This window comes from Sus scrofa, chromosome 16 (genome assembly GCF_000003025.6).
Source record: "Sus scrofa isolate TJ Tabasco breed Duroc chromosome 16, Sscrofa11.1, whole genome shotgun sequence".
NCBI classification, from domain to species: Eukaryota; Metazoa; Chordata; class Mammalia; order Artiodactyla; family Suidae; genus Sus; species Sus scrofa.
In genome coordinates, this window is record NC_010458.4 from 78094845 (window position 1) to 78108591 (window position 13747).

Here is a 13747-nt window from a genome sequence, read left to right on the forward strand (position 1 = left end):
GATGTCAGAGGCGGGCCGGGGTGCAATTTCAGACTCGTGTCACTCAGCCCGAAGGACTCGTTTATACCAGGCAGGAGTGAAGCACATAAGGAACGCATTTATGGAAAATATTCCCCGATTGATCTGGTTATTACGCAGATAGGGAGAAAGGAGAGAAAAAGGTTTTGAAAATCTTTACCCACATTTTTCAGCTCTGCCCCTCCCAGCCCCATACACAGCCCTGACGTCTCTCTAGCTGAAGGCTGCGTCTAAATGGAGTTTCCGAGATGTACAGGACGATTGGAAAAAATACATTTCAAATGGTATATATATATACATATTGGTCTTTTTGCCTTTTCTTGGGCCTCTCCCTCAGCATGTGGAGGTTCCCAGGCTAGGGGTCGAATCGGAGCTGTAGCCGCCGGCCTACACCACAGCCACAGCAACGAGGGATCCGAGCCGCATCTGTGACCTACACCACAGTTCACGGCAACGCCGGATCCTTAACCCACTGAGCGAGGCCAGGGACAGAATCTGCAACTTCATGGTTCCCAGTCAGATTCGTTAACCACTGAGCCACAACGGGAACTCCCTCAAATGATATATTTTAAAAACGTCCACCCCCACCGGGATTTTTATGTCTGGAGGTAAGGGTGAAGCTCCATACAGGTGCATTTATACACAGCAGACAGCAGTGAAACAGCATGTGTTCATGCTTGGCCTAATTGGTAACATATAAACTTACTCAGAAAGAAACTTTGTGACCTTTCAATCCAATATATTAATTTTCCAAGGAAAGCTTTTAGGTCAAACTTCTAAGTATGTATTGAAACATCTCTCATAAAGAATTTAGTGCAACAAAAACCAGCGGAATGTTTAAAATTCACTTTTGGGGGGGCGAACAATGGGTTCGAGACACTGGAATTTGATGAGCCTGCTGTAATGACTCATTCATGCTGACACTCTTCCCTGTTGCCCTGGAAAGATACCAGCCCTTTGCCAGGCATGAGCGTCGTTCTGGCACAATGCACTGTGCTGATGTGCGCTTTTCCCGATGCTGTGAGGCCTTCTCGCGGGATCAGCGCCCAGATCTGCTCGTAGGGAAGATGCCTGAGCTTAGGGAGTGCTACAAACAGAGCCCTGCCAACTGGCGCTGAAGCCCCAGTGCTGGGCGGACACTCAGGTCCGAGGTTTCTGGGGACGCCCCTGGGACCCCCAAGTCGGAAATCGGTGCTTTTCTTCGCTTCGGAGTCCGAAGGGCACTCAGAGCAATTCACTGGGCATGCCCATTTAGAGGATTTACATCAGAATTAGGCAAGGGGTTCATTCCATTTCACTGTCCTCAGATTGTTTAAAAGACTGTGTCAGATCCGCGGGTGTGGAACACACCTCCTTCATCAGTAGCGGCCGTGGGTCACGGTTTCATGTTCAGATACTGCAACCAGAAGCCTCGAGAGGTTGGCATGGACAGGTTTGTGTGACCTACGGATGGAGGTGGCTAGACGTGCATTCAAGGTGCTCTACCACGAGTGGAAAAATAAGCTGCTGATGCTCTGCTTTGGTGGCTGTTACTGGACATCTGGGGGCAGCAATGGAACCGATTGCTGAAGTCCCAGAATTGAGATTCCCCCTTCCGGGAACACCGGCTCCCTGTGCTGCTCCCCTACCCCCTGCAGTGGCGGCTCCGGGAACCCCAACCCCGTGCCAGTGGGGACAGTCCTCTCCATCACCCTCTCCAGCCGAGCCATCGAGACTGAAGGTACCAGCCGCCCCCTTCCTAAAGCAGGAGTCAGCAGCAGCCCCGTCTGCCCACCCCATGCCCCCGGGAAAGAAGAGTGTGCCGTGCCCTCGTCCCCTGTACCTGTCACATCATCCCCCTCATGCACAACAGCCTCACTTGGGTGCCCACCCAGGCCACACAGAAGGATGGGGGATGCCTCTCCATGCCAAGGACAGGTGCCAGGTGAGCTGAGACAATAGACGCACAAAGTCCAGGGTGTGCCCCCGAGGTTGGCATGGGGATGGACGTGCTCTGAGAAGGACCAAGGCTTGAGTGTGGGAAACTTACACACTAACTCACCCAATGCCCATGACCACGTATTCAGGCATTTAAGATACGTCTTCACAGGAACTATCGGTGTGCAGGCATTGTGCCAGGAGAAGGAGTCACCATGATGAAGAGGACACAGTTTCTGCTCCCGAGACCCCTCGCTACGTGCAGAGAGAGACAGGAGACAGGAAAACAACAATGACAGAGATGCACCCAAATTAAGGGTGTTGACGTCAACGATGGGCTTGGCTGTGCCTGTACCTGGGAAAGAAAGAGGCAGGGCAGAGAGAAACAAACGCGGATGCGGTATCACCCTCGAGCAGCACAAAGGCGGCAGGTGCATCCCGTTCCTGTCCTTGGAAGGAGGCCGTTAACATACCCCTGCAAAATAAGCAACTGGGATACATGTGCTGGAAGTGAAGGGAATGTTTAAATACATTTTAACGGAACCCACACCTCAGGCTATTAAAAAGTGTCACTGACGCATGAAAAACAGAAATGCTATTTTTACCTCCTTCATCACGTCATGAATCCACTTAAGTGCAGTGGAAAGCAATGCATATAAACATATATTTAATATCTCCCTATAGAAGAAAAGCCGTGTGATTGTGCGGGTGTGTGTGCACGTGTGTTTGCGTACGTGCGCGCGGGCGCCTGTATCCATCAGGATGTACGGCCATGAGAGATTGTCTAACCCGCTGACCCATCGCGGTCCCCAGCATTCCTACGGAAACTGTGCGTGCCTGGCAATTATTATTCCAACCCCATTAGCATAATGATAGCCTCCTTCGCTGGTGCTGCATTTTTATCCGCAATCTCCCAGAGGTCTTTAAGCTTGTTAATAATCATTACAGATAGCCAATGAAGTGAATCACGGCTAAAATGAACTCACCTGAACTAAAGAGATTAACCCTGGTCAGGCCCGAAGTGCCCCCTAAGTATTCATCAGCAGTCTCTTCCTATCAGCACATAAATAAGAGAGAATTATGGGGGAATTACCTTGCGTGGGACACATATTTTTGCTTCAGTGAGTGACTTCTTCCAAGGGGCTCCATCTTTAATTAACGCTACCAGACACATCTGAGCCATTTTCAGCACGCGGTATTCCTGCAGATCTAGTGGGGAGTTTCTTGATGTCTCAGCATTTTATAAGATGCTAAGATAGGTCTGTCAACGGATATGATGCCACATAAAACAGATACTCAAGCAATGGGTCATCAAAATAACCCCAAAAGACAAACAAACCAACCAACAACAACTAAGCTAACCTTTTTAACTCTTGGAAAAACTTTGCTTATCTTCTTTTTCTTTAAACTGCATTTGTATTATATTGACAGCCCTGATTTGATCTTCTGTTATATTACTATATTCACAACCCTAATTTTACGTACAGTCTTCTTCCTGTCCTGTTTTTCCTTTCATAATCCTAAATTGGATTTTGCTTAGGCACACACACACACAAAGTGTTGTTTCTGATTCTGTGTCCCAATCTGCTCTGTGACTCGGGCTGGCTCTTAGTCACCCGGGGCTTCCCATCCGGTAGAAGTAAAGACCCATTGCTCTCCTAGAAGTCACATGATGGACACAGCAGTGTCTGTGCCCAGGTCCTGGAGGAGAGAACACTAGCTGCCCTAAAATCCATCCTAAGAACTCCCAAAGTCTTGTCACCTTTACCGGTTGGCCATCTGTCCTGGAGAGCCCAGCCTCTTGAGAACAAAATTTTTTTCCAAATCTGTTCAAGTTCTGTTCCTTACTCTTTCATCATGAAGAGCTCATCAGAGCATAATAAATACCCTTTTCAAAACTGCAAGAAACTACCTGACGTTACGTTTATTAGAAAAGCAGTATGGTCTGTGGCAGGGGATTTAGATAATACCAGTGGGAAAGAGAGCAGGAGAGGGACGAAGAGGGAAACAAAAAGAAAACAAAAGGAAAGCTGACCCCAGCCTCCAGCCCCAGGGAGCACCCTCTTTCACCCCAGACTCTGGCTCCACCCCCCCCCCGAGTCTTCGTCGCAGGAAGAGCTGAGCACTGACTGCGTTGATTGCATGACCCCCTGCTCTTCTCCCACGAAGCCTCTCCGTTGTTCAAGCCCTGGTGTGGCCACAGTGGGCTCCGGCCAGACCCCGCATCTTTCCCCAGTGCCTGGGGGTGGGGGGGACACTCCATGTCCCTCCATCCCTTCCTCGGACCTCCTCTCCTGCCCATCCTGGAGGTGTAGCAGCCTGCTGCCCGGCGGTACCACCGTCACTGCACACACAAGGCACAAACCCACAAAGCACACACTTTCCTTGAAGGACCAGTTGTCCCTTCACCATTCCAGGTTTTTGTGACCCCAACCCCATCTACCCACACAGCCTTTAACTCGCCCTTCGCCCTTAGCCTCTTCACGATGATTTTGTAATGCCTTGTTGCTCTTCTTGTATCTTACCCCACTCACCTCGTGACTTGGAATCTCTCTGATTGAATGGGAGGTCATTTTGAGTGTAATCCCCAACTAAAATTATTGCTTAGGCTCACATGAGGCTGGACAGATAACTAGCAGCGGACAAGTGTACAGCTGACCACGACGTGCTCTTCTAAACCTTCCTGATATCAGGTCCCCTTTTAACAAAGCATCGCATCTCGTATTAAATCCACGTCTCCTTTGCATCACTTCAGGATTTATGGCTTGCAGATGGCGACTTGTACAGGTACGATCGTATTTTCCACTCCCTGTATCATCCCTGTTCTTTGTTGTGCTTTTTCAGACCATTTGTTCACCCTGTGCCAGGATAGTTTGATTTCTTATCTGAGCTTCTGAAAGGGCAGAAAGGATTGAGTTTGAGACGAGCTGCAAAGAGGGACTGTGTTGCCTGTCCCCTCTCGGCCTCGCTCAGTCCGCAGGTAAAGACGCGGGTAGAGGATGTGCAGGTAGAAGCACGAGGCCGGTCCAGGTAAGATGCCAGCACCTGAGCGCTTCTCCGCGTGTGCCGGGCTCCTCCTGGCTGGGTCTGGCTAAGCAGTAGGGAGAGCCTTGGCGGACTTCTGGGTTGTTCAGAGGTTTAGCCAAACTGTGTGGAAACGGACAACTTCCATCAGGTTCATAAGTCAGTGGGATGAAAAGGCAAAAGTAATTAAGTGCAGGGTAAGCTTTCCTTGGTTGGGATGGCATTGGAGACAAACTCAGACACACACCTACACCCACACACACATGCTCCAGGACCACTCTGATCCCCAGAATCTTGATTGCAAATGATGTCTGAGGCCACCTGACTCCTGTATCCCAGCAGCAGCTTTATCTAAACCTGGGGTCTCGGTCATAGAGAATACCATGGGCTCAGTGGCTTAAATGTTAGGCATTTATTTCTCACAGTTCCAGAGGCTGGGAAGTCCAAGACCAAGCAGAGTCAGGTCCTGATGAGAACCCCCTGCCCAGGCACCTTCTCGCCGTGTCCTCACCTGATGGAGAGAGAGTGAGAGCCAGTGCTCTTCCTGTGAGGGCGCTAATCCTCGTCATGGGGCCCCAGCCTCTCGACTCATCTAAACCCAATTACTCCCAAAGGGCCCACCCCACGTGCCATCACGTCAAGGACTAGGGCTTCACCCTATGGATGATGGGGGCATAAACATTCAGTCCATAAGCCCTGGTCTTTCATGAAAATCGACAGAAAATTTATTTGAGGACTGCAGAAAACACTCAGATTTGCACAGTTAATGACACCTTAATGTGTGTTCACCAAGGCACAGAAGCACACAGCAATAGTCCCAGTGCAGGCATGAAGTCAGTGGAAGACTGCTCCCCCTGGGGAAGGGTTGCTCCTGTGCAGATGAGCAGCCATAGAGCAGAGGTCACTGTCTGTCTGGGCAGAGCAGGCCGTGCACTGGTCCACGGCTGACACAGCTCTCTCTCCTGCCCCCACCTCCAGCTGCTGTCCCAGGTCTGCTGTGGTGCTGCAGGCTGATTCTTGCTAATTCACCCATGGCCCACGAGGGGCAGTTGCTGAGTCTTAGAGCCAGAGTCTTGCCACTTTGGCATCAGCATCTCTGGGTTAACCAGGGGTCTCTCTCAGGCCAGACATCATCTTTGCTTTTTCCAAAGTAAAGGCTGAAGCACCAGGTTCATCCCAGCACAGTTTACACAATCCCCTCCACGGGGGCCCTTCATGATGTGAGTGGGCTCTTCCTGGAGAAAGTGCCACGGCGGGATTCTGCAAGAGCCTTCCTGGGAAGAAGGGCTTGACTTTTATTTCAGGATGAAACGCCATCTCTTTTAAACTTCCCGTGGCCTGTTAGGACTTCCCATTCCTACGAATAAAGCAATTTTTGAAGGTGTCTCTTCCCCTTTCCCTTATCACCCCGGGAGTAACAGGCTTGGACACCTGTTCCACCTTCCTCGGGCCCCATGGCTTCAGCATCTACAGATGCGCAGAAAGCAGGAAGCCTGGCTTCACAAGGCAGCACCAGGAAGGGGGCTCAGGCACACTGTGGCAAAGAAGAGACTCCAAATCCTTATCCCATCAGCCGCAAAGAGGTAATAAAGTCTACCAGTGAAAAAACTCAAAGTCTAGCGTAAAACCATAACCCGGATCTCAGCTTCCTCTGAGAACTTGCTTTGTTCCTGCAAATGGTGTTTTTGGATCTTTTCTGATATTGCGGAAGCATTAGAAAGGTAGACCTGGGGACTCTCTGCCACGGTGCGGTGGGCTGAGAGTCCAACTACAGCGGCTTGGGTCACTGCATAGGTGTGGGTTTGATCCCTGGTCCGGCCTTTGGGTTAAAGGACCCTGCTTGCGGCAGCTGTGGTGTAGGTCACAGCTTCAGCTCAGATTCAATCCCTGGCCCAGGAGCGTCCATGTGCCCTGGGTGTGGCCATAAAAAAGGAGGAAGACTTGGACTCTCATATCAGATGCACAGAGAGTGAGGAGTGAGCAACGGAAAGACTCCTCTGCCCACCAACACCTGCCCCACTCCTGCCAGAGCCGGGGCTCCCATAGCTGGTGGGCTTTCCCTGGTGCACATCGCTGGTTCTGCATCTGTCCTGAGAGGGAGGGGGAGCAAGGAAGCGAAGGTGGAATGAGATGGCCAGGAAGACTGCCCCCCAAGGAAGGAACATGGCCCCCAGCGCCCAGAGCCAGTCTGAAAGGGGGTGTGGGGGAGCACTGAAGTGGGATGAACCCCCAGGCAATCATTCCCTCTGCTGAGAAAGGCATGGCCCCAGGGAGACCTGGGGAGCATCCCGCTGGCAGAGCCCTCTGCAGCTGTCGTCCGGAGCCCGTGCTCTGACACTCTGGAGGGATGCAGCTGATTTTCCATCAAGGGAGGTTACAGACTAGTCAACGTACAGCCACACAGGCTGAAGTGTTTAGTTTGGACAGTTCTTGACCTCCTCTAACCGTCACCCCAGGAAGCCCCTCTCACCCCTGCTCTCGGCTCTGGTCCAGCTCCATCCTTTGCTCCCTGACCTCTTCCCCACCAGCTGCTCTGCTTGGTCTGGACCATCATCTGTTTGGGACTGAACCGGCTTCTCTCCCTGGGGGACGGGGGGCTTTTTGAGATTCTCCCACGTCGAAGCGCGTCAGAGGCTGTTTGCATCCTGTTTCCAAGCGAAGTTTCAAGGACGGGCAAACCACATCTCTTCATCCTCTCTTACTGATGAACATTGGTTATTATGAATACGGCTTCTGTGAATACTGTGATGCATGTTATTCTGTAGACACGTTTTCACTCCTCTTGAGTAAATATCACAGAGTGGGATGGGGGGGTCATTTTTGGTAGACGTGGGTTTAATTTTAGGGAAAAACTTTTTCCAAAGTGGTTGAACCATGTTATACTCTCAGAAATGCTGTGTGATAATTCCAGCTTCTCCACAACTGCTCAGCATGTGCTGTTATAAGCATACGTTTTAAAAAGTGAGATACATAGGTGATATACATACAGAGATAGAAAACTGGTGGATGGATTATATATATATTCATAGATGACAGACACATGATGGGTAGAGAGACAATGGATGGATAGATAGATGATGACAGATGATGGATGAAGGATGGACGGGTGATGGATGGATGGATGGATGGATGGATAGAGCCAGAGAAGAAGAGAAGCAGCACCCTGGGATGAGCAAAGAGGAGCCCTGAGTCTGGTCTACAACTCATCTTACCAGCCATAAATAAGGCCACCATGGGCGTCTCTTTCCTCTCTTCTGAGAACACGCTCAGCACACGTCGTAATCACCTCTGTCTCTCTTCTCCGTTGGGGTGTCTTTGGCAGCAGGTCTTGCCTGGCAATGCCTGCCTGTTTTCCATCTCTTAAGCCTCACACACGACTTTCCGGCAGCCCTCCCCGCCTGCTGGGACGTGGCTGGGCTCCCTGCCCTCTGCTTACAGAACGCCTTGCTCAGACTCTCAGGGAACAGGCATTTCATGTCCACTGGTTTTCCTGTCCCCAAGCAGGTACCCCCTCTGGCCTCTCCTGCCTGCTGCAGATCCTGGCACCTCACAGAGCTCCGCGATAGGGACACAGACTCTTCGGAAAGTGCTGCAGTTCAAGCAAACCCCTTTCCTGCTCCTTCCTGTGCCTCAGTTTATGCGTTATTGTAAATGGGAACAAAAAGGCTTTTCTGGCGCATCGCATAGGGTTGTCGAAATAGTCCAACGAGGCCATCTCTATGAAAGCTTTTATACACTTACAGAGCGCACTCTCCTATGCTAGTGTTAAATAACACTAATAAACACGCCTAGAGGCAGAACCCGCTATACCTTTAGATTTGTGGAGTTGGTTATTGCAGCATCACTCTGCTGTCCCGCTTGGCTGGGCTAAGTTACCCGGTGCCGGCTGGGTACCGACAGCCTCTCCTGCGTCTCTGACCATCCTGGGGGTCTCCAAGGACTCTTCTGGGTCACGCCCACTCTGGCGCCCCTCAGGACAGTCTCAGGCCAGGTCGAGCTCTCAATAGCTCTGAGCACCAGCGACCCCAAAGCCGCAGCTCCGGAGCCTCTCCCCACAGCACCTCTGAGCCCCTGCACTTGGCTGACCAATCAAGAAGGCTGGGGGTATGCACCTGCCCAACCCCCCCAGCTCTCAAAACCCAGCCCCCGTGGCACCAAGGCCATCGTCCTCCAAGGAACCTCTCTTCCCAGCACCTGCTTCCAGTTCACCGCGGAAACCCCTTATCGGCTCTGCAGTATCAGTCATGGGGATCTTTTATGGACAGAGACCTAGCTGATGTGTATCACGCACCCGCCCTTGGCCCCTGTGTTCCCCACCTGCCTCCTGGTCCTCCAGCGATGGCCTCAAAGTACATCTTCTAGGCTTTTCCAAGAGCAGCGAGGTGCCCTTCCTTCCTGCCCTGCAGCACCTGGGCATCCCCGTGCAGCAGTGCTCGTTCCTTCTCTGTCCCAGCCCTGCGTGTCCACCCTCACCCAACGAGAGTCAGCTAAACAGGGGAGATTACTGTCATATGAGAGAAAAATTATGGCTGACTTTGGCCGAACTCCCCTTCCCAACAGCCTTATTTCTTGGCAGCCTGGGGAGGGTGGTCCCTCCTGGGCCAGGAGAAGTGAGTCAGCCCTGAGTTCCCGCACCCTGGGAATCAGCAAATCTCCCCTTGGAATTTTTTTCCTTTTATGCACTGGCAGCATATGGGAGTTCCCAGGCCAGGGGTTGAATCAGAGCCACAGCTGCAGGCCTACGCTCTAGCCACGGCAACCCCAGATCCAAGCTGCATCTGTGACCTACAAAGCAGCTTGCGGCAACCCTGGATCCTGAACCCACGGAGCAAGACCAGGGACCGAACCCACACCCTCTCAGAGACAGCTCTGGGTCCTTAACCTATTGAGCCACAGTGGGAACTCCTTCCTCGTGGAGCTTTCTGTCCCGGCTTCGAGGATCCCCAAAGTGGCCTCCAACCACACGCGGCATCGCTTAAATCAGTCGCCTCTTGGGTGTTCGAGTCCAAGAAGCTGTGGAGGACGCATTCCGTGTGTCCCCCAAACTCAAGGGCAAGAAACAAAGAATGGGCACCACGGCCACCACTGTGCTGGAACGCAAGAGCCATAGCCGTGCTTACTTGAGAGCTCTCCCCAAACTGTTGGTTTACCCATCGTGTACGTTTTTTTAAATTAACAAGTCGAAACAGGAGTGGCACCTCTCCGAGGCAGAGGTGTTTCTCCAGATCGCAGGAGGGCTGTCAGTGGGCCCGGAAGCGGACCCCAAAACCCACGCAACACCCGGCCAAACGCAGTCCTTCTCAGGGAAACCCTCACAGTCACTCTCAACTGCGTTTTTGGCGTTTAAACTGCAGCCCTGCTGCTTAAATGCCCTCCCTCTAGGACAGGCCTGCTGGGGTCTGCATAGTCCTCGGGCTAGAAACTGCGACCCTCCAAAGTGGCTGCCCCGTCTCCCGTTTTTAAATTGCTTTGTTCCCACTGAGAAGCAAGAGCCCCACATATGAGGATAATAAATCCAGGATGATCCACGGCCCGGATGAAAGGACAGACGACACAGCAGTCGCAAAGCAGCAACCCATGTGCTAACCGGCAGCCACATCACGTCTTTCTCTGCATTTCAACATACATCCTTCGGACACATCCCTGTCGGGAAAGGCCATCAAAACAATTCAGGAGCTCCCGTTGTGGCGCAGCGGAAATGAATCTCACTAGAAACCATGAGGTTGCAGGTTCGATCCCTGGCCTTGCTCAGTGGGTTAAGGACCTGGCGTTGCCATGAGCTGTGGTGTAGGTTGCAGACGCGGCTCAGATCCCACATTGCTGTGGCTCTGGCGTAGGCCGGCGGCTAGAGCTCCAATTAGACCCCTAGCCTGGGAACATCCATATGCCGACGTCGTGGCCCTAAAAAGACAAAAAATAAAATAAAAACAAAAAATAAATAAATAAACGGTTCAAACAAGCTTCTCGGCGGCTGCTGCACTGAGCTTCAGGTCACTTGTAAAACCATCTGAAGTCTCCTGAAGCTTTCCTTATGTCCCCAAGTTTTTGTTTTATTTTCAGCTCCTCTGTTAGTGGAACAGCAAGCTCCCCAACATGTCTTCGGAGGGGACACAGGGTCTCAGGTGCCAGGGGCAGCCACGCACTTTAACAACCACACAGACCCCAGGGAGAAGCCACCAAACCAGACACATCTCATCCCACTGGCAGAACGTCCCTACGTGGACCTGGGGCTCCTTGAAAAAAGGCGCCTGTCGGCTCAGGACCCGCTCCCCCCACCTTCCTCCACAGGAACGTGAGACAGGACTTCGGGCTGGACAGAGATGTGCTGAGACAAGGACGTGCTGTAATGAGGCTGCAGGACGGAGCGAGGGGTGGGGGCAAGTTCCACAGTCCTTGTGGGACTCGTGCGGAGACAGCAGGTGCTCCAAGGGGGCGGCTGGTGGGGCAGAGATACGAGGTAAGTGGGCAGGTGGGCAGGGAGGCACAGTCAGGAAGCCACTGTGTCTGCGCCCAGGAAGGACACAGCACCAAGGACTGTCGTGGACCCGAGCTCCGCCCCTCTGCACAGAGGAACAGAGCAAGCAGCTCACACCAGACCACGCAGAGGCTCTGCACAGGGCCACACCCTCGGGCTCTGGGGTCCTCTGGGCCATAGCAGGGCTTCCGACTGGAGGGTCTGAGGCCCCTGGCTCCAGACGGCTTAGACATCATGGAGAGATTAATATCCTAGGCTCCCGTGGGGCTTTCCACCCGGGAAAAAGTCACTCCCTGAAGCAAAGCTGCGTCCCAAGCGGGTTGGTTTCCCCACAACTCTTATTATTTACTTCCTGTAATAATCGTGGGGCCCTTCAGGCCTGAGTAGCGGTAATTTCTCTCGTGCAGGCAAGTTCAGTTAGATGGGTAGGTAGGGGGGTGGGTGGAGCGGTGGCTCACCTGTCTGTCTGTCTGTCTATGGTCTACCTACTGCCCACCTGTCTGTCACACCGATCCCCTGTCTAGCTCTTTACACTCACCTACAGCCACACGCACACGTACACACAGAAACTTTTTTAGGTGGATTCAGGAAATTGGCTTCTGCAGTCCTTGGGGCAGCCACATCGGAAGTCCAGAGGGCAGGCCAGCAGGTGGCCGGGTCTCGAGGTAGAATCTCTTCTTTCTCAGGGGAACCTCAGTTTGGGGCTTCAGGCCCTCATCTGATTGGGTGAGGCCCACCCGCATCCCACTCAGCGTCATCTCTCCACTCAGAGTCCACGGACCGCAGGCGCTGACACATCCACAGGCAGCTCCGCAGCCACACTGTGGGTGGTGTCTGGTGGGACGGGCCAGGCCAAGGGGACTCACAGACTGACGTGGCCGGGGTCCGTGCGCTGAAGGCGGGCAGGGTCCGTGGCCCAGCAGCGCTGCAGCCACTGGGGGGGGCCGCGGCCTCCGCAGCCCGAGGCTGTCCCACCACCCTTGTGCCTGTGTCCCTGTCCAGGACCGCTTTGACAAGGGAACTCTCATCCAGCCCCGCGTTTCCCTGCGTCTTGAAATGGGGGCATGCGGATGCCTTCTTCAGTGCGCAGCGTTGATGACTGTCCCGGACAGATCACCCCTTATAATGCAGAGGCATTTGTTTATCTGTTTATTTTTAGGGCCACACCTTCAGCACACGGGAGTTCCCAGGCCAGGGGTCAAATCGGAGCTGCATCCGCGACCTACGCCTCAGCTTGCGGCAACACCAGATCCTTAACTCCCTGAGCGAGGCCAGGGATTGAACCTGCATCCTCACAGAGACAGCATTGGGTCCTTAACCTGCTGAGCCCCAACGGGAACTCCCACAGAGATGGTTAATACCATGCAAGAAACTTGGCGCCAACAGATCAGCAGGGACCAACACACAGCTCTGCAGCGGGCGGATTTCCAGCCAGCCCCTCAGAAACTGGGAGAGGCTCCGGGCCAGCGGCCGAGGCCTGGGCTTGTCGTGACGAGACTAGAGCTTTGTACCTCGCAAGTACCAGCTCCGGTGACAACAATGACACACACTTGACAATCTCCTGACACAATATGAAACCGCAGCTTCATCCGAGTGAAAACTGGGCTGCGATGTCTTTTGTTAGAATCCACGATGCAAAATCCATTTGAAAATGGCAGTGAAAAAAATTTTATTTCAATACACAATGTACTGATTGAGCCAAAGTGGTGAAAGCAGGGGACAGGAACAGCGGGGACTGGCAGGCGGACAGATCGGCGAGGCGGGGGACGCGCCAGCCCAGCCTCTGGGTCCCCTCTCAATACCCAGCCAGGTCCCCCTTTTCTTCGGCGCTGCTCAGAAGGAACGTTAATTGATAAAGGTGCATATCTCATGTGCTCCCACTCTGGAAAGCGAAAAACCAATGCCAGGAAACGCAAACCCGCAGTTCACGGTGGCATTCCGTCAGGGTGCCATTGTTTACACATAAATTATAGCAAAACACGGCTGGCAGCACCGCCCGCGCTGCCGGCATCCGACTGCCACCGCGGCCAATTAAAAGGGTGTGAAATATCGCAGTCACACCAGCCCACGCGTCACGCTCCCCTGCGCTGAGCTGGGGACCGCGAGCAGCCAAGGAACTCGGAACCCAAAGCAGATCCAAATGCAAAACTTGGGACCTCAACTTTCTGGAAAGAAAATCAGCCAGATCCACTGAAGAGCATTATTTGGGCACGTTTCCCAAATATTGGCTCCATTCTCTCTGTGATGGCTCGGAGATAGAAGGAACGCTTTGGTTTCAGCCCCACATAGGGAAGTCCTGGAGTTCCCGTTGTG